Here is a 19,419-nt window from a genome sequence, read left to right on the forward strand (position 1 = left end):
CTGTTAAAATCTCCCATAACAATGAGTGCGGCATCTTGGTGAAGTGTTTGTTGATGTGTGAGAGCCTCATGTAGCTCACATAAGGCAGTGTCCGAGTCCGCGTGAGGCGGAATGTAAACAGTGCAGGCAATGACCGCAGTGAATTCCCGAGGGAGATAGAAAGGGCGACATTTAACGATCAAAAGTTCCAGATTGGGCGAGCAAAAGCGTGTGAGTGGGGAGATGTTTGTGCTGTCGCACCATCTGTTGTTCACCATCAAACACACTCCACCACCTCTTTTCTTCCCCGACTCCATTGTCCTGTCCATGCGGTAAACCGAAAAGAACCCCGTCGGCTGCACGGAGTGGTCTGGTATCGCTGGGTTCAGCCAAGTCTCGGTGAAGCAGAGGAGGTTGCAGTCCCGAATGTCTCTCTGGAACTTGATTCTGGCTCTGAGGTCATCAAGCTTGTTCTCGATGGATTGAACATTGGCTAGCAGGATACTGGGCATGGGTGCGCGGTGTGCGCGAGCCCGTAGCCTGTTCCTGATGCCGGCTCGTTTACCTCGAGGCCGTCGCTTAGGGTCGCGTCCTTTGTTCTCTCTCAGGATCTCCTTTGGCCAGGTTGGGTCCGGAGTTAAACATGGTGAAATGTTTGTGTATTGTAGACCAATAGAAACCAAAGTGTCTCTACTGTAGCGAATTTGTGTGTTTTGCATGATGCCCATGCAAGATTATGGCAGATATAGCAAAAAGTGACGAAAAACTGCAAAAAGTGGAGAAGTTGGGGCAGAGCATCCAGCACGGCAGCCGACCTCACCGGCGCCATCTTGTTACATACTGTAACAAGATAGGTAGATGACTTCTTGGGTACAGTAATGATGGTGGAGGCTTTGAGGCATGTGGGAACGACGGCCTGACCCTAGTGATGTGTTAAAGATGTCTATGAAGACATTTGTGAGTTCCACAGCATAGTCCGTCAGTGCTCGTCCAAGGATGTTATCAGGACCCGGAGCTTTGCGTGTATTGATTTTGGCAAGGGATCTCCACACACTGTCTGTTGATTGTGTCACCACGGTCTGCAGAGTGGGCTTGTAGTCTGTGATGGTTTGTATTCCTTGCCACTGCCTCCAAGTATTTCTGCTGCCGCTGAAGCTTTGCTGTAGCTGTAGCTGATGCCACATGACAGGTTTGCCCTTGCTGTTCTTAGGCTCTCCTAATTCCCGGCTCTGAAGGCTTGCATTTCTCAACCTTAGGAGCCTTTAAACCTCACCTGTGAGCCATGGTTTCTGATTGGCCCGGACAGTGATAGTCCTGGTCTCTGTGACATCATCGATGCATTTTGGGATGTAGGCAATGACAGTTTCTGTATATTCCTGAAAGTCTGTGGTGTTGTCGTGTGTGGCAGCCTGTGGTGGAAAAGCAGTCTTGCGATGCCTCTGACGACCCTTCTGGCCACACATGTACCCGCTTATGAACTGGTTTGGTGACTTTGACCAGGGGCCTGGGGGAACCCATGGCACACCTACGTTTCCACCTGTACTGACCCTTAATGCAAAATAGGTGGAATTAAGACACGGTTCCAAAAGCAAACACAACTGATCAGTGCTGAGAGTGGTCCTGTTGCTGAGGTTGGGGTGATCCTGTAATCTCTTATGAACTACCTCCAACGCTTCCGTGACTGGGATGCAAGTGAAGACAGATGTAACATCTCTCTCTCACTGTACATGTACTGTTTATAAGATTGGGGAAACCTGCACAAACAAAATATTTTGCAGCACAAATGTTTGACATCAATTTTGTTTGATTTGAAGAAGGTAGGGAGGCCAACTTCACTCACACGTGTTTATAAGGTTGGGGAAACATGCAGTCAGCTGAGACTGAAGAAGTCACTTGGATGAGTGACAAAACGTTTCTCCCAGTGAAAATATCCAGATGAACAGAATCAACCATTTGGGATTTACTTATCTGGATGATTAAGCATGCATCAAGATGTTATTTTATTAATATTTTTAAAATGATAGCAGCACAAACGAAAATTTTTGCAGCACAAACGCAGCACAAATGTTTGACATCAACTTCACTCACATCCTCAATGGTAATGAGGCTTTCCCAAATCAGGGGAGGAATATAATCTTTTCAGCGTGCCCCTGGTCTGCCAATCTGACATGTCCAAACCCCCTCAATTGGATCCTTTTAATGTGGAGGAACAGATCCAATTTTGGATAATTTTTTCATATCAGTTAATTAAATCATCATCAAAAAACTGCATTTTTTATTTACCTGGGTATTTTTGTCTATTTTTTTTATTTTGTTTTTTATGATCTGACAAAGAAAAAGGAATCAGGAAAAGGACAAATACTTTTTCACAGTGCTGTACATGTGGGTTAGAATGTACAGTGGGGCAAAAAAGTATTTAGTCAGCCACCGATTGTGCAAGTTCCCCCACCTAAAATGATGACAGAGGTCAGTAATTTGCACCAGAGGTACACTCCAACTGTGAGAGACAGAATGTGAAAAAAAAATCCATGAATCCACATGGTAGGATTTGTAAAGAATTTATTCGTAAATCAGGGTGGAAAATAAGTATTTGGTCACCTCAAACAAGGAAAATCTCTGGCTCTCACAGACCTGTAACGTCTTCTGTAAGAAGCTTTTCTGTCCCCCACTCGTTACCTGTATGAATGGCACCTGTTTGAACTCATCATCTGTATAAAAGACACCTGTCCACAGCCTCAAACAGTCAGACTCCAAACGCCGCCATGGCCAAGACCAAAGAGCTTTCGAAGGACACCAGGAAAAGTATTGTAGACCTGCACCAGACTGGGAAGAGTGAATCTACAATAGGCAAGCAGCTTGGTGTGAAAAAATCAACTGTGGGAGCAATCATCAGAAAATGGAAGACATACAAGACCACTGATAATCTCCCTCGATCTGGGGCTCCACGCAAGATCTCATCCCGTGGGGTCAAAATGATCATGAGAACGGTGAGCAAAGATCCCAGAACCACACGGGGGGACCTGGTGAATGACCTGCAGAGAGCTGGGACCACAGTAACAAAGGCCACCATCAGTCCCACACTACAACGGCAGGGAATCAAATCCCGCAGTGCCAGACGTGTTCCGCTGCTGAAGCCAGTGCATGTCCAGGCCCGTCTGAAGTTTGCCAGAGAGCACATGGATGATACAGCAGAGGATTGGGAGAATGTCATGTGGTCAGATGAAACCAAAGTAGAACTTTTTGGTATAAACTCAACTCGTCGTGTTTGGAGGAAGAAGAATACTGAGTTGCATCCCAAGAACACCATACCTACTGTGAAGCATGGGGGTGGAAACATCATGCTATGGGGCTGTTTTTCTGCCAAGGGGACAGGACGACTGATCCGTGTTAAGGACAGAATGAATGGGGCCATGTATCGTGAGATTTTGAGCCAAAACCTCCTTCCATCAGTGAGAACTTTGAAGATGAAACGAGGCTGGGTCTTCCAACATGACAATGATCCAAAACACACCGCCCGGGCAACAAAGGAGTGGCTCCGTAAGAAGCATTTGAAAGTCCTGGAGTGGCCTAGCCAGTCTCCAGACCTCAACCCCATAGAAAATCTGTGGCGGGAGTTGAAAGTCCGTGTTGCTCGGCGACAGCCCCAAAACATCACTGCTCTCGAGAAGATCTGCATGGAGGAATGGGCCAAAATACCAGCTACTGTGTGTGCAAACCTGGTAAAGACCTATAGTAAACGTTTGACCTCTGTTATTGCCAACAAAGGTTATGTTACAAAGTATTGAGTTGTATTTTTGTTATTGACCAAATACTTATTTTCCACCCTGATTTACGAATAAATTCTTTACAAATCCTACCATGTGGATTCATGGATTTTTTTTTTCACATTCTGTCTCTCACAGTTGAAGTGTACCTCTGGTGCAAATTACTGACCTCTGTCATCATTTTAGGTGGGGGAACTTGCACAATCGGTGGCTGACTAAATACTTTTTTGCCCCACTGTAGATCAACCTGTAAATAGGCAGCGTGGCTTTCACTTTTGGGTCACACCCAGTGACAGTCAAGACCTGTTGTCCACGGGGAAGTAATTAACTCATCCTTCAGGGAAAAACCCAAACATACCGACAAGGCAAGACAGACTTGAGGAATTTATGAGCGCGAACCAAGAAAAACTAGTAACTGCACGTAGCTTCTGCACGTAGTTTCTGTTGGCAACACTCCTTATCTTTGTAAAAGATAAACTATAAGTTCTTTTACAAGGCTGGAAAAAGAAAATGAGGAGGGGTGCTAACTAAAGTGACTTTCACTGAATTAAAGTACAAGATATCATGTTTACTTCGACTTCTAAATGGCCACCATGGTCACCACCCATCTTGAGGAGTTTGCCCCCTCACATATACTAATGTGCCACAAATAGGACTTTAATATCACCAACCATTCCCATGCTATTACAGGGTGTCCATATAAATGGCCCACCAGGTGGTGATCAGCTGACAGTGACTCAAAGCAGGTTGCATACAACTGTCATTCACCCATCAGTGCAAATGAAAATCAGAGCTGGTTCCTTGATCTAAAGTGTTCAGGGTGTGGTGTTTGGGGACGCTGACCCACATAGGTGCTCTCTATCATGTGATCATGCCTTCCCTATTTCAGTAGGATGTCGAGACCTGATGAGAGGTGTGGTGTAGAGGTGAAATGGACTGCTGGAAAGCTGCACAAGCAGTCTGATTTATGAAACACTTGTTAATAGAGGTTCAGTCATTTGTAATGGTTCAGTCATTTAGTCTGGGTCGTTATGCCACAAAGTTATCTTGCAGGGTTATTTTACATGACTGGAAAAAGAAAAACAGACATGAGGAGTGGTAGTTTTCATTTTCTTTTCTTTTTTTTTATAAATTTTATTTTCAGTCACAGCAGCATGTTAACAACAAAACATTGAACATATAGTAGTTTGCTGTTCAGTTTACAGTAGTTTACAATACCCCCAAAAGATAACAGAAATAGAGAAGGAAAACAAACAAACAAACCAAAGAAACCCCTACAAAACAACAAAAAACAAACAAACAACAACAAACAAATATAAAAATAAAATGTATAAGAGACATTCAGTGTACAGTTAACTATGATAGTGATATAGAGATATGGCATCCGGTCATGATAAGGTGGTCATTTTAAATGTTTCCATGTACATCAGGAATGGCTGCCATGCCTTAAGAAATTTGGTGGTTGAACCTGCCAGTGTATATCTCATCTTTTCTAAATGTAAAAACCTCATGAGCTCTGCAAGCCACTGTTCATGTGTGGGAGGAGCTTCCTGCTTCCATCTTAAAAGTATAAGGCGCCTTGCGATAAGTGAAGCAAAGGCAATAGAATTCGAATAGCATTTTGGCAAAGTGATGTCTTGAGGTATCACCCCAAAGATAGCCGTTAGAGCAGAAGGATCATATTTAACGTTATACATCTCTGACAGAGTGTTAAATATAGACACCCAATAGTTATGAAGATTGGGGCATGTCCAAAAGGTATGAAGGAGCGAACCTGTTTCTGCTTTACATCTGTTACACAGGGGGTCAGCTCCTGGATAGAACTTTGCTAACTTTTCCTTGGAGATATGTAATCGATGTAGGACCTTGAATTGAAGGAGCCCATGCCTGGCACATATCGAAGAAGAGTGTACCCTCCGGAGAAAAGATTGCCAGAGTTCATCTGTTATAGTCATCCCAAGGTCTTTCTCCCACTGTGCTTTAAGGATGAAGAGAGAAGGAGATTGAAGATCTAATAATATAGCATAGATTTCTTTAATCGCCCCTCTCTTATGAACGTTTATATTAATAATTTTATCCAAAGAAGTTTCCTCAGGTAGTTTCGGAAATGAAGGAAATCGACTCTTTACAAAGTGACGAATTTGTAGATAGCGGAAAAAATGTTGCCGAGGAACATTAAACTGCTTCAGGAGCTGCGTGAATGAGGCAAAAATCCCATCTACAAAAAGGTCTTTGATATTTCTAAGGCCATTACTTTCCCATATTTTAAAGGCAGAATCCATCATGGAGGGTGGGAACATATGATTTGAGCAGATAGGTGCTTTAATTGACATTAAGTGTAACCCCAACCTTTTCCTACATTGCACCCAGATTCTGAGCGAGTCATACAACAAAGGGCTACGTTTATAGGTGTATAGTTCTAATGGGAGAGCTGAACTCAACAAAGCTGATAAGCAAATTTTGCCACAATTGGATGACTCAATTTGGAGCCAAGCTGGAGTCTCTGTAGTAACATTACTCATCCAGTACAGCATATTACGAATATTTGCTGCCCAATAATAAGACTGAAAGTTTGGCAAGGCTAATCCACCCATTGGCCTAGTCCTCTGCATGAAATCTTTACGAATTCGTGGACTTTTGCCATTCCAAATAAATGCAGAGATATGCTTATTCAGTGTTATAAAATACTTATTGGGTAAGTAGCATGGGATACATTGAAATAAATAAAGGAACTTGGGTAGTATGTTCATTTTGATAGAATTGATGCGGCCAATTAATGACAGTGGTAAATTGTTCCATCTCTGAACATCTGTCTCAGTATTCTTAAGCAGCGGGACAAAGTTTCTTTCATAAAGACCTTTGTATGAGTGGGTAACCTTAACCCCCAGATAGGTCACATACCCTGATTTAATGTTAAATTGAAAATCTGAAAATGAAATCTTCCTGGCTATAGAGTTGACACAGAGAAGTTCACTTTTATGCAGGTTCAACTTGTAACCTGAAATATTACCAAAACATTCAAAAATGGCAAGAGCACGGGGAAGAGAGCACAAAGGCTCTGACATATACAGCAGGAGGTCGTCAGCATATAAGGATATTTTGTGCTCCTGGTCACCTCTGAAGATGCCCTTAATGCAACTGTCAGCTCGCAGTTTAATCGCCAGTGGTTCAATTGATAATGCAAAAAGAAGAGGGGATAAGGGACAACCTTGTCTCGTACCATGGAGAAGTGGGAAATAAGAAGAGAATAACGAATTTGTTCTAACACGTGCCATAGGTGAGGAGTAAAGTAACTGAATCCATGAAATGAAATTAGGGCCAAATCCAAATTTATGTAGCGTATAAAACAGATAATCCCACTCCACCCGGTCAAATGCCTTCTCAGCATCGAGTAATAAGGCAATTTCAGGGGTTGTAGTTGACTTGGTGTGTAATATGTTTAAAAACCTGCGCAGGTTGAAAAAACCATGCCTACCCTTCACGAAACCTGTCTGATCTGGAGAAATTAACAATGGTAGATATTGCTCTAGCCTGAGAGCAAGTGTTTTTGACAGTATTTTTAAATCTACATTTAAGAGTGATATAGGACAATATGATGAACACTCTAATGGATCCTTATTTGGCTTCAATAGGAGTGAGATGGTCGCTTGTCGAAGCGTTAGGGGAAGACATTTTGAAACCAATGACTCAATGAACATGTCTCGTAATAAAGGTGATAAACTGTCTTTAAAGGTCTTGAAAAATTCAACCGGATACCCATCCGGACCCGGGGATTTGCCATTCTGCATTGAGCTAATTGCCAATTTAATTTCTTCCACTGTAATTTGCTCCTCCAATTGGTCTCTGAATGCCGAGGTTAAAGTCGGAACTGTCATTCCATCAAAAAAAGCCTCAAACAGTTCAGGCGTGTTTAAAGATTCAGAATCATAGAGACTGGAATAGAATATTCTGAAACTCTCATTTATTTTTTGTGGTGTAGTGGTGACATGTCCAGATTTAGTCCTAATTTCAGGGATTATACGAGTTGCTTCTGATTTACGAAGCTGATGTGCTAAAATTTTAGATGCTTTTTCTCCGTGTTCATACCATCTTCCTCTAGATTTAAGAATCATAGACTCTGACTGCTGGGTTGAGATTAAATTAAATTCAGTTTGTAACGTTAGTCTTTGTTTATACAAATCTGGAGAGGGGGTTGTAGAGTGTTGCTCATCCAATTGCGAAATAAGGTGTATCAATTCAGAAAGACGTTTCTGTTTCTGTTTTCTAGTATATGAACAATATGATATAATATGGTCCCGTAAGAATGCTTTTAAGCTTTCCCAAACCGTACTATAGGCCATGCCAGGCGTAATGTTTGTTCTTATAAAGATATCAATTTGTTTGGAAAGATATTCCACAAACTCCTTATCTGACAAAGAAAGAGGATTGAGTCTCCAGGAGTACACAAAGGGTTCATCCGGGAAGCTGAGTTCCAAAACAAGTGGACTGTGATCAGATATTACTATGCTATTGTATTTACAAGTCTTGATATTGGGAAGCAATTTTTTGTCAACAAAAAAGTAGTCTATACGAGAATACGTTTGATGCACTGCAGAAAAAAAGGAATATTGTTTAGTGGAGGGGTAGAGAAATCGCCACGCATCAACAGCCCCATAGGTTTGTAAATATGACTGTAACACTAATGAGGATTTAGGGAGTGGAAGTCTTTTATCTGAGGAGCAATCTAGTACTGGATCCATAACAGTATTCATGTCCCCTCCAAGGATCAATTGGTGTGTATTGATCTGTGGAAGGAAATTAAGAAAGTCATTGAAAAAAGTTGAGTCATTCCAATTCGGAGCATATACGTTTGCTAAAATAAGTGAAGTATTAAACAGGGACCCTGTCACAATTACATAGCGACCATTTGGGTCAGCTATTGTGTGAGAGACTATAAATGGAGTATTCTTATTAATCAAAATTGCTGCACCTCTGGCTTTACCATTGAATTTGGAATGAAAAATTTGTCCAACCCAATTTCGTCTTAATCTGGCATGATCTGTATTCTTAAGGTGTGTTTCTTGAAGAAACGCTACATGTACTTTAAGATAAAGACGATGAGAGAGTACCTTATTTCGTTTCACTGGGTGGTTCAATCCCTTCACATTCCAACTAATAAAGTTAACATGGCAGCCATTACTCACAGCAGTTGAAGTGTCATCAACAGAAGTCATCACCATATAAGTACATGATGAAAAAGGCGGTTCCAAACGCAAATACCAATTCTATCATGGGTGTACACTGAAATGGTGTTGTTAACAATAATCTGAGCAAATAATATACAACAAAAAAGAAAAAAAAGAAAAAAAGAAGTAGATAAGTCCCTCCCACCCACCTCCCCGTGTTCAGTGTTGTCCCCAAACGACACACACCAATTTCCCAAAGCTCCCCTGCTTCTATTAAGAGTCCCATTCACCTTATTCATAACCACAGCCCCACATGAGCAGAAGCATCTGAACTATGAATCACACATGTAGTCCAAAATATATTCAAATTAGAAAGTCACAAAGTCCAACATAATAGAGTAAAATAATTAAGAGAAGGAAAGAAAAACTCCCACGTCAAATTTACCCGTAACCGAAAAACGGACCTGTTTCATTTCTCATCAAAGCTGACCCCGGAGTCCCTTTTAAGTGACAAGTACTGGAATATAGTTAACCTCCCAGGAAACAAGGGCAAACTCAGCAACATCTGAGATTTCTAAATGAACATTGAACATGAAACTAAGCTAAACCAGAGATCGTCCGTTTATTGATTGACAAAAATATAGTCACGATGGTATGAAAGTCCCGGTGGTTCTTATGAAATGTCATTCGGGAGATGACTCAAACTTGGAGTCAATGAAATCTTTCACTGCTTTAGGAGAGTCGAATACCTGTGTTTCTCCATTAAACGAGATCCGAAGCCGGGCAGGATAAAGAAGACCGTAGCGAACTCCGTCTTTTTTCCGTAGTAGTCCCTTTACCTCGCTGAAAGCAGCCCGGCGTCTGGCCAGGTCGGCGCTGTAGTCAGGAAAGATGAAGATCTGCTTCCCTTGAAACTCCAGCCGGCCTTTCTGTCTGGCTAAGCGCTGTATCCGCTCCTTCTCCTGGTAGTAATGAATGCGAACAATGAACGGCCGCGGTCGCCCTCCCTCCGTGGGCAGCGCAACCGCCGCCCGGTGAGCTCTGTCCAGGATCGGAGCCTGCTCCAAACCGCCGGGACCACCCAGTACAATGTGCAACAGATCAGCAACAAATTTAGTGGGATTCCCTTGTTCGGCTCCCTCCGGCACTCCTAATATACGCAAGTTGCATCGTCTTCCCCGATTCTCCAAGTCGTCCGTTTTCAGCAGCAACTTCTTGTATTGGTTACTCAGATCTGCGAAACATGTCTCCATAACTTCTAGCCGCTTATCCAGATTATTCAAGCCTTCTTCGTGTTCGCCCAACTTCTCAGTACATTCGTCAGGAGTGGTTTGGATGGGCGAAATGGCTCGTTTAATTTCGTCCCGTAGGTTGTCATTTTCCTCTTGAATCACTTCTTTGACAATGTCGCGGAAAGCTAGCAGTGTCGCTGGGTCAACGGTAGTTTTGCTAGCGGTCTCTGAGCAGCTAGCCTGCGCTCCTTTAGCAGACTGCTTAGGAGGCATTTCACTTCGAGATAAGCCAAAAAGACGGAAAGAACAACAGCTAAAACAATGCTGACTTTCTTAATAGAGCTTAAGAAATCTCTGAATTGGGCCACAATAGGTGAACCATAAAGTAATTTAACAGATAAATGGGACCTCGTGGTTTGCGCGTCTACTCCATAACGCGCCCCCTGGATGTACAGTTTCCTAGTTTTCATTTTCAAACAAGCCTAACACAGATTTCAAGTCAAAAATATCGTGTTTACTTCCTTGAAAGTGTTAAATATCAACACTTCACCGAGTTCTTTTGATTCCTCAAAAGCATCTGGTGGAAGACAACACACTGCTCAGTAGATCATTTAACACTTTTATTCTCTCACAAAACACTTCTAGAAGGGAGATGCGTCCTGCGTGACACGCTGCCGCGGATCTTGAAACGGCTGTCCCATTCTAGTCTAAACAACAGCATTTCAGTAAATTTCCCCTAAAAGATGGTTCCCTGTTGTCTACTTGTACTCTCAAGCGTGGGTAAAGGTCTCCATCATTCTACTACTAAAGGACATGTAGTCTAATGCCTTTATTATCGGGGCCACGTCCACTCAATACTATATGACATTTTGGTTAATATAGCACAGTGATAAGGCACTTCAGAAACTTCATTTTAACAAAATCATCAGATGACCGGTATTTAAGACCAACGCTAACTTCCACTTTCTGCCAGATAATCTGCTACCCCGTGGTTGTAGCAGACTACGTAAGCTCTCTTACCCAGTTAATTTGCTGAGAGAAAGAGCATTCAGTCGAAGCTTATTTCACTTTTGGTTTTATTGCCTCCTGCTGGTATGATGAGTTTCGACTCACTTAAGTGAGTGAGAGAAGTTTCTGTGCTTGAAAGTGTTTTTATTGCAGACCCTTGTGCCGCTTCCTAGTGTAGCAGGTTGGAAAAGGCTACATGTTTATTTTTGTAAGGAAACCAATTACCCCCTCATTTTTTCTTTTGACATTGTTATGCATTGCCAGACCAAAGTTATATCTCATTATGCTCGTAGATGGTGCTCTTGCACTGCTGTAGAACTACCAGTGAGACTCTAGCTATAGGCTCTGCGCATGCGCAGCTTAGAAATAAATGAGCTCCGGCCTGAGCAAGACGCTAACTTTGGCGTCCTCTCTATTAATCCACAGGTACTGACAAACAAACTTTTATGTTACCGAACTGGTTCTGAATGTCATGTAAGTTGAGTAACAACTGTTCGGCCATATTTTGAGATGATTGTGATAATGTTGTTTTGTGGTATTTTGTTGTAATGAGTATTAGTTTATCATCGGCATAACGCTATTACGTTACATAGCACTATAAGTATATGCTCTGACAGTGGCAACCTGCAGCTTCAGAAAATGTGTTGTAGTGTTTGTTTTAGTACTGAGTTCATGTGTTAAGGGGAAAGCTGTTAGTTGGTGAAACATTTGCAGTCGTCTGCCGCCATGTTGTGTTGCGTTCAGGGGATGCCATGTTCAAAAGTTTGGCTTTGGAGTTGACGTCACGCCGCAGTGCATTGTGGGATCGCGGCGCCATGTCAGAAGGCAACAAATCAAAACAAACACACTGTGTTGGAAGCGGGACTGCCAGAACCATGCTTAAAATCAGCGCAAAAGACAAAGGGCTGTATTGCGACCGATTGCACCCAGAAGCCAAGAGACGGTACTTGGAAAAAATAGCGTGCATCGGTAATGTGGACCCGTATCAAATAAGGCAGTGGAGTGGAAACCCAGACAGCCTACCGCCGTTGTCCTATCCTGATATCTTTGCGTACCTTGCCTGTGGAGTCAGCGCATAGGGGAAATAATTTTCGTAATTATAAATCCCTGGAGGCGCACATCTGATTCACAAACAGTTGGGTACAAGATTTGGCCGTTTTTAAGCCTCCACGTTGTGAGTACGTTGACCATATGACCAAGATACAGCCAGAGGTTGCACATAACATTGACTTCTCCTCAGCACCTGCCCCAAAATTTGCTCTAGATGAATGGTTCACGATTGATGCCAGCTGTGCGTTGCCATGTAAATAGTTTGCATTTCATGTGTCTGTACTTGCTAAGTACATGTGAACAGATCTTGAATAAAAAAAATAAACATACTTTTTTCTGTTTTATTGGAACCACTTTACAGAAAGTACAATTATTTACAATGAACTGTACATGCAACACAGCAGTTTTATGAATATTCAACAAGAGCAAGTTTCATTTGGCCCTGGTTTGACAACCACTCTGGGGCACATATTCACCAAAACACAGCACACCTTAACAATCTTATCAAGCAGTGTTGTGTCTTCACCCTCACATGATATGAGTAATCAGATTGGCATTGTAGTGTGCAGCATTTTGAATTTGTTACGCAAACTACCTATTACTCGCTCAACATGAATTCTCAGGTGGGCAACTGCTCTCGTTTGGGGATGGCAGAGAACTCGATAGCCGCTCGTCTGACCGCTGCAATCCAAGCCTGACGTCCCCGTTTAGTATTATCGGATACATGAGATCCCTCCCGTTGCCTCCAGGAAGGGAAACGATGAAAAGAGAGCCCATTTTCCAGCTTCTTGCCTTCCCTATCGTGTGATCTACCGTTGCAACCGACAACACAGTACGTATGAACCATAGCTGACGCTTCCGTGTGCTTTGTCTGGCCTACTGTCATGGCGGGAGGGGACCGTGACATCACGCTCCAAAGCCCTATAGCGTATATTGTGCGAATGTGGGGAAAGGTTGCGTGAATGTGAGATGGGTTATTTTGGTATGTTGTTATGTTTTAGCCGTGAGTGTTTTGTGTAAAGTTATTTTGAATTAGTTTGTATTTATTTTGCTTTTGAGAGAATGCTTTTTGTGACTTTATTTTTGTTTATGAAATCTGTTGTTTTATGGGAAGAATGCATTGTGTAGTGTGATTTGTATTGTGTATATGTTGCAGAAATAAATGAGCTCCGGCCTGAGCAAGACACTAACTTCGGTGTCCTCTCTATTAATCCACAGTTTGTTCATACTTGGCTACACAGTGCTCTCTAGCCTGTATGCCGCTTGCTGCCGGTCCAGATTCCCCTAGGTCTGGTGCCGGTAACACTAGCAGCATGTCTGAGTCAGCCAAAAGACTCTGCCTGCCAGTAATTTTTGGGTATGGGCAACTCCTCAACCTTGTCCAAGCCCCATTTATTATTGTCAGTCACACTTTGCTTCAATCAAGTTTGCTCTATGTGCTTATGGATTTGGGAGCTGAACAAAATCTCTTCGACATTGATTTAGCCAAGCAATTAACTCTCCTGCTAATTCTTCTAGGTCCTTCCATGCCAGCTACCACATTAAACATATACTCACCATATTACTCACCAAGCCAAACCTGTCCGTTTAATCTCTTCCGAAAATCACTGAGATACCATTTCCTTCTTCATTTTTCCCTCCCCGGACACCCCTTTAATTCTCAACTATCCCTGGTTGGAGAAACACAATCTGCATATCAACTGGGTTGGTAACAAAAACAGTTCTGTCTCGCTAAATTCCTGAAATCTGCACGAACTACAGGTTCACAAAGTCCACCTCCTCCACTCGTGCAACCCAGGCATCTTTCTTCTGTCCCAGAGGAGGAGATCTTCAGGAAGTTTTCACTAAGGATATGTCACTTCCCCTGCACAGAACCTATAACTGTCCCATAGACCTTTCCAGAGCTCCGCTACCTTTGTGCCATCTCTACAACCTGTCGTGGCTCGAGAGAGGGGCTATGGAAAAACATTTGTGGATCATTGGCAGCGCGCATCATCTGTCCCTCCTCTAGGTGCAGGTTTCTTTTTTGTGGCCAATAAAGATAAGACACTGTGTCCCTGTATAGGTTACAAGGGTTTAATTTAAATCACAGTAAAAGAGATATATGCCTTATATCTCTTCTGCCTTAAATCACTTCAAGGGGCCACTGTTTTTGAGGAAGTTTCAGAGGAGTTTGGAGATTGTTACCATCATGGGCTCATCCGGTCAGGATGAGAATGAACAGTCAGTAATCACTTTCAGGTTTTGCGTTTTATTGAATAATGAACAAAGGAAAGACACAAATGGACTGCTATCTCTGAAAGGAAATAAAGTGTGATTTGAGTAACTCAGTAACTCAAAATAATACATGAACTCAGGAGACTCAAACAGAAACTCACCTCAGCTGCCGCCCCATGTGGGAGTGAAGAAAGAGTGAGCTGTAGGTGAGTGCAGTCCTTATATAACGGGTGACAGGTAAGTGCAATTAAGGGCAAGCACCACACGGTGAGGAAAAGAAACAAGGTGCATCTGGTGAAGTGTGTGCTGAAAGGTGAGCCTTTACAATAGCTGCCCCCATATTTCTAGTGAGAAATATTTTCAAAGGATTAGAGTCGTTCTTTTTCAGGAAGTGGGGGCAGAGGAATCAGACATGCTACAGCTGTGATATAGGTTCTATTCTGCAATAGGATTTCTACAGTTCTGATGTGGTCATCTGGGCTCTTTAGTAGGTGTATCACTTTTCCTACAGGCAAAACAGTTTACAGGGTCCACCCGAAGGTCGACAACGCAGGCCAAACAGTTCAGGGGGCTGACCATGTAGCCAGCAATGGCGGCGAAGCAGGTCCGGAGGCCTACTGCATGGGATGCGGCCACAGGCACATGACTGCAGACCCGCAGTTTTGCAGGCAGTGGGCACAATGTACTGAGCTTGGCAGAGACAGGACCAGGTGAGGCAGGACCAGGCAGTGCCCTGACCTCTGGCAGAATGGCAGCCACAGGCGGTGGAACTGGTGATGGGGGCACTGCAGGCGACAACATAGAAACTGCTGATGGTAGAGTAAGAGGTAGCTGAACGGATTCAGAGCCATCAGCGGACACGAGGATGTGCTGGAGCAGTTCTCCTGAACCTGAACTGGAAGAGGTGAACAACCACTGGGCATGCGCTGAACTGCTCTAGGGTTGGAAGTCTGTGATCGGACCTTGGAGTGGTAGCACAGTCTTTCTCAGATCACACTTTGCAGCCTGATTCGTCCTAGCACAACGCCAACACCGTTTGTGTCCGTTAATCCAGTTTATTTTCTCATCCTTTGTCTTCTGAATAAACTCAGCACACTTACTTATGTGGTGTTCAGGTGAGCAGCAATATGCACATGTTGCCAGTTGTTATGATGGGTTGTGCTGCCTGTACAGGATCATCAGATGTATTTGCCCCATGTAATATTGTTGTGAGTGGAGAGGTGTGCTTACAGGCAGGTTGTGGCTGGTTGAAGGATGAAACAGGACTGTCCTTTCTTGGTTGACACTTGCATTCCATTTGCAACCAGGATGAGAACAAAGGTAAGTTATAGGTCATTTCTCCTTGTTCCCTGTAAATGTGCCATTTGAAGCGACTAGAATGCTCTGCAGGCAACTTTTCAAGTAGGCGATCAACATGGGAGCCACAATGTAGTTCTGTCTGTCCTTGATCACCCATGGTGCCAAGCAAACCAACTAGAGCTTGTACACGAAGAGCGAAGTTATCAAGACTCCAGTATATTCTGTAGCTCTTTCAATGCTAGCTGTCTTGGTTGCCCATGACGTTCATCAGGCTTTGATGGCTTAAGTGTATGTGTTAGGAGCACAGGAAAAGGCAAGAGCTAATCGTTTAGCTTGGTCTACTTTCAGGTGATCAAGAAGAACATGATATTTGAAGTGGTCTGTCTCATGAGGATCAAGAAGGATTGTAAGGGCCATCCGTAACATCCTGTACTGCATTTCGTCTTCTCTACTAAGGTCTGGAAACGAAGGACCTTCAAGCTTATATACATGTATTCTAGTGCTACAGGAGTGACCCGAGCTAGCAGTAACAGGTACCAAAGGTTTCTGTTCATGTAAGCCATTGGATGTAGCTGGTTGCTGCTCTAGAGAAGGGCGATGCTTGTGGTCAGATAGGCAAATGAGAGGTTGAACAGGGTCTTCAGCTAGAGGAACCGCAGGTTGAACACATGAGATCTGGTGGGGATCCTGCAGTGATAAGGCCAGGAAATCAAAAGGAGTCTCATCTTGTGTAGCGAGGACTGGTCTAGGCAAACCACTTGAAGGGACTGCAGCATCTAATATTGTTGAATTAGGTAAAAGAGGGCCGGCAGCCGGAACTATACCAGACTGATGGCTAATCTGTGGGGGCTGAAAGGGTGATTGACGGGTTGCTGGATCAATCACTGGGAACTGCTCATGTTGCTGATGTGTTTGAGGACTGGCTTGTAAACTGCATACAGAGGATTTGATTCCATCAGATGAGAAAGTGCAAGTTGAAGATCTGGAGGAGCTGCGAGAATGGGAAGGAGATGAATGAATCCTAAATTGCCTAATCTCCCTCATCGTCATCAGGAGTTCCCTCATGACCTCACCTTGGTTAGTGGGTAAAGGCACAGGACATGTCTGTGAATGGCTTTCTCCTCCTTGGTCAGGATCCTGTGTCAATGTGCTGGCATTCTGTTTGACTCTCTGTATCACATCTAGGACTTCTACTTCCAGGGTACTGGACGCCATACTGCTGCAGGTAAGCAGGAGGTCGACTATCACGACTGGAACGTCTCAAACCTTCAGTTAATGGCTGCTGTGAATCCATGATGCTAACACTGCTCCGGCTCGAACGACCATGTTATGAAGGAAGGAAGGCTCAGAGTTTAAGTCATCATCATGGGCTCATCCGATTAGAATGAGAATAAGCAGTCTTCAATTATTCACAGGGTTCTCCTTTTATTCTCAGAATCAATAAGGAAAGACACACATTGGACCGCTAATGTTCCACTGCCGCCCCGTGTGGGAGTGAAGAAAGAGTGAGCTGTAGGTGAGTGCAGTCCTTATATAATGGGTGACAGGTGAGTGCAATTAAGGGCAAGCACCACACCCTTTGGACTCTTTGGACTGTGAGAGGAAGCTGGAATAGCCAGAAAAAACCCACGCAATGATGATGGGAATGTTCAAACTTCACTATGTGCGATATCCATCTCTTCTGGCTATAATCCACCTTCTTGGGGGTAATGAGGCTTTCCCAAGTCAGGGGAGGAATATAATCTTTTCCGCGTGCCCCTGGTCTGCCAGTTTGACATGTCCAAACCCCCTCAATTGGATCCTTTTAATGTGGAGGAATCGATCCACGTTTGGATAACTTTTTCTCATTAATAAATAAAAATCATTTAAAAACTGCATTTTGTATTTATGTGGGTATTTTTGTCTATTTACTTTTAGTTTTTGCTTGTTATGATCCGAAATATGTAAGTGTGACAAATATGTAAGAAAAAAATCATGAAAAGGACAAAGTACTGTACATGTAGGTTAGAATGTAGATCAACCTGTAAATAGGCAGCCTGGCTTTCATTGTTGGGCCTGTTGTGACTGTCCAGCGTCCTCCCACACATTCTGAACAAAATCGCTACCAGATGGTGACCAGTTGACAGCACAGCTCATCTCTTCACCTGGTAATTAAACTCACCACCACAGTCTGAATCTTTCGGTCCCTAACCTGGTGGTACGACTCACTTCAACTAGTTTTCTTTTACACCTAATGTACTTGCGTGGCCATCATTATAGCAATGGGGCTGAGTGTCCTGTGATGTAATTAGCATGTGACACTAACACTACAACAAAGGTGAACATCAAGGCGACGATATACCTGCTAGTCTGTGGGTTTTTGTCAGACTCATGGAAAACATGAGTCTGACAAAACCCTCATTGCCAGGTTTCAGAAATGGCGGTTTTGATTTTCATGAACTCATGAGACACTGTCATGATTGACTGCGTGATGCCGTTGATCGGTTGCATACAGTCTGTTGACGTCACATTCTTGGATTTCCGTGGATCAGTTGGAACCAATGTTCCCTCTAATTTTTCATGTGTCTTAGCGAACACACAAACTCCCTGAGCGATCCCTTGGACCACTATGAGCAACAGTAGACGTGTGCACTGTGGTCATGCCAGCATCAAATCCATCCAAGTTACATGGTTTATTAAAATAATCAAATTACAGCATTTACATTTATGTACTTTTAATTAACTGCTTTAGCCCACTTACAATGAAAATTTAAAAAAATCTTGTTCATGACCTGTGTAGTATGTTAACACTATTGGAAGTAAAAATAACTTGAACTCCAATTTTGAAAACACAACACAAGCTCTGACTTGTATTATGAGTATGAGTCTGTGGTCTGGGAGAAAGTCCTGTAGCTCTCTGTCTACAAAATACAGTATATAATGACCCTTGACTACACTACATACTAACTACACAAGATTTGCGCTAAACGTCGCAAATCTCTCACATCTCAAAACACCACCGTCACTCCTAAAACTTCCCCCTTCCTAAACAACTAAATGCCATGTTGCCATATCATTTTTTGATTGGTCCACATAGTACATTTTTCCACCCATAGGAAAGGATGGGGTTTTTTTTTTGTTTTGTTTTTGCTCACAGGCGGAGAGTGCTTTTTAGCGCTTTCCTTATAAAATGCTGTTTTTACCATTTCTTCCCGCCGTAATTGTGTCCTATCAACACAATTTAAAAACTGGTATAAAGTCCACACGTTTTCTGTCAATTGTTCCGTCTGTCCTGCTCACATCTCCAATGGTTGTACACGTTGTCATTAACGTGGCTTCACTCCACATCAGCCACGCAGCTTTGCTAGCTAAAACACTGGTGTCGGCACATAAGGACGCTGTCATAGCCTGTCAACCACGTTGATTAGCTGTGTATACACGAACGTGAATCGCATTATTGGCTGGACTATGGGATAAGGTGGCATCATTCTAATCCCATACTGGAGCAGCCAGTCACTTACTGACTAACACTGCAAAACAGAATTGTTAAAGTATTAATTTTAATTTCAATTCAGGTTAGAATTTTTTTCTGTGCGCACTGTAGATTTTCTGTGCACAGAGACCGTGCCTGCAGTGCGCAATTGCGCACGCGCGCAGCTTAGAGGGAACATTGGTTGGAACCCTGGCAGAGTAGGTGCTAAAAAAGTACCTGGTACCAGGTACTAT

Source organism: Perissodus microlepis, chromosome 23 (genome assembly GCF_051167445.1).
Source record: "Perissodus microlepis isolate ML-2025 ecotype Zambia chromosome 23, ASM5116744v1, whole genome shotgun sequence".
Classification (NCBI taxonomy): domain Eukaryota; kingdom Metazoa; phylum Chordata; class Actinopteri; order Cichliformes; family Cichlidae; genus Perissodus; species Perissodus microlepis.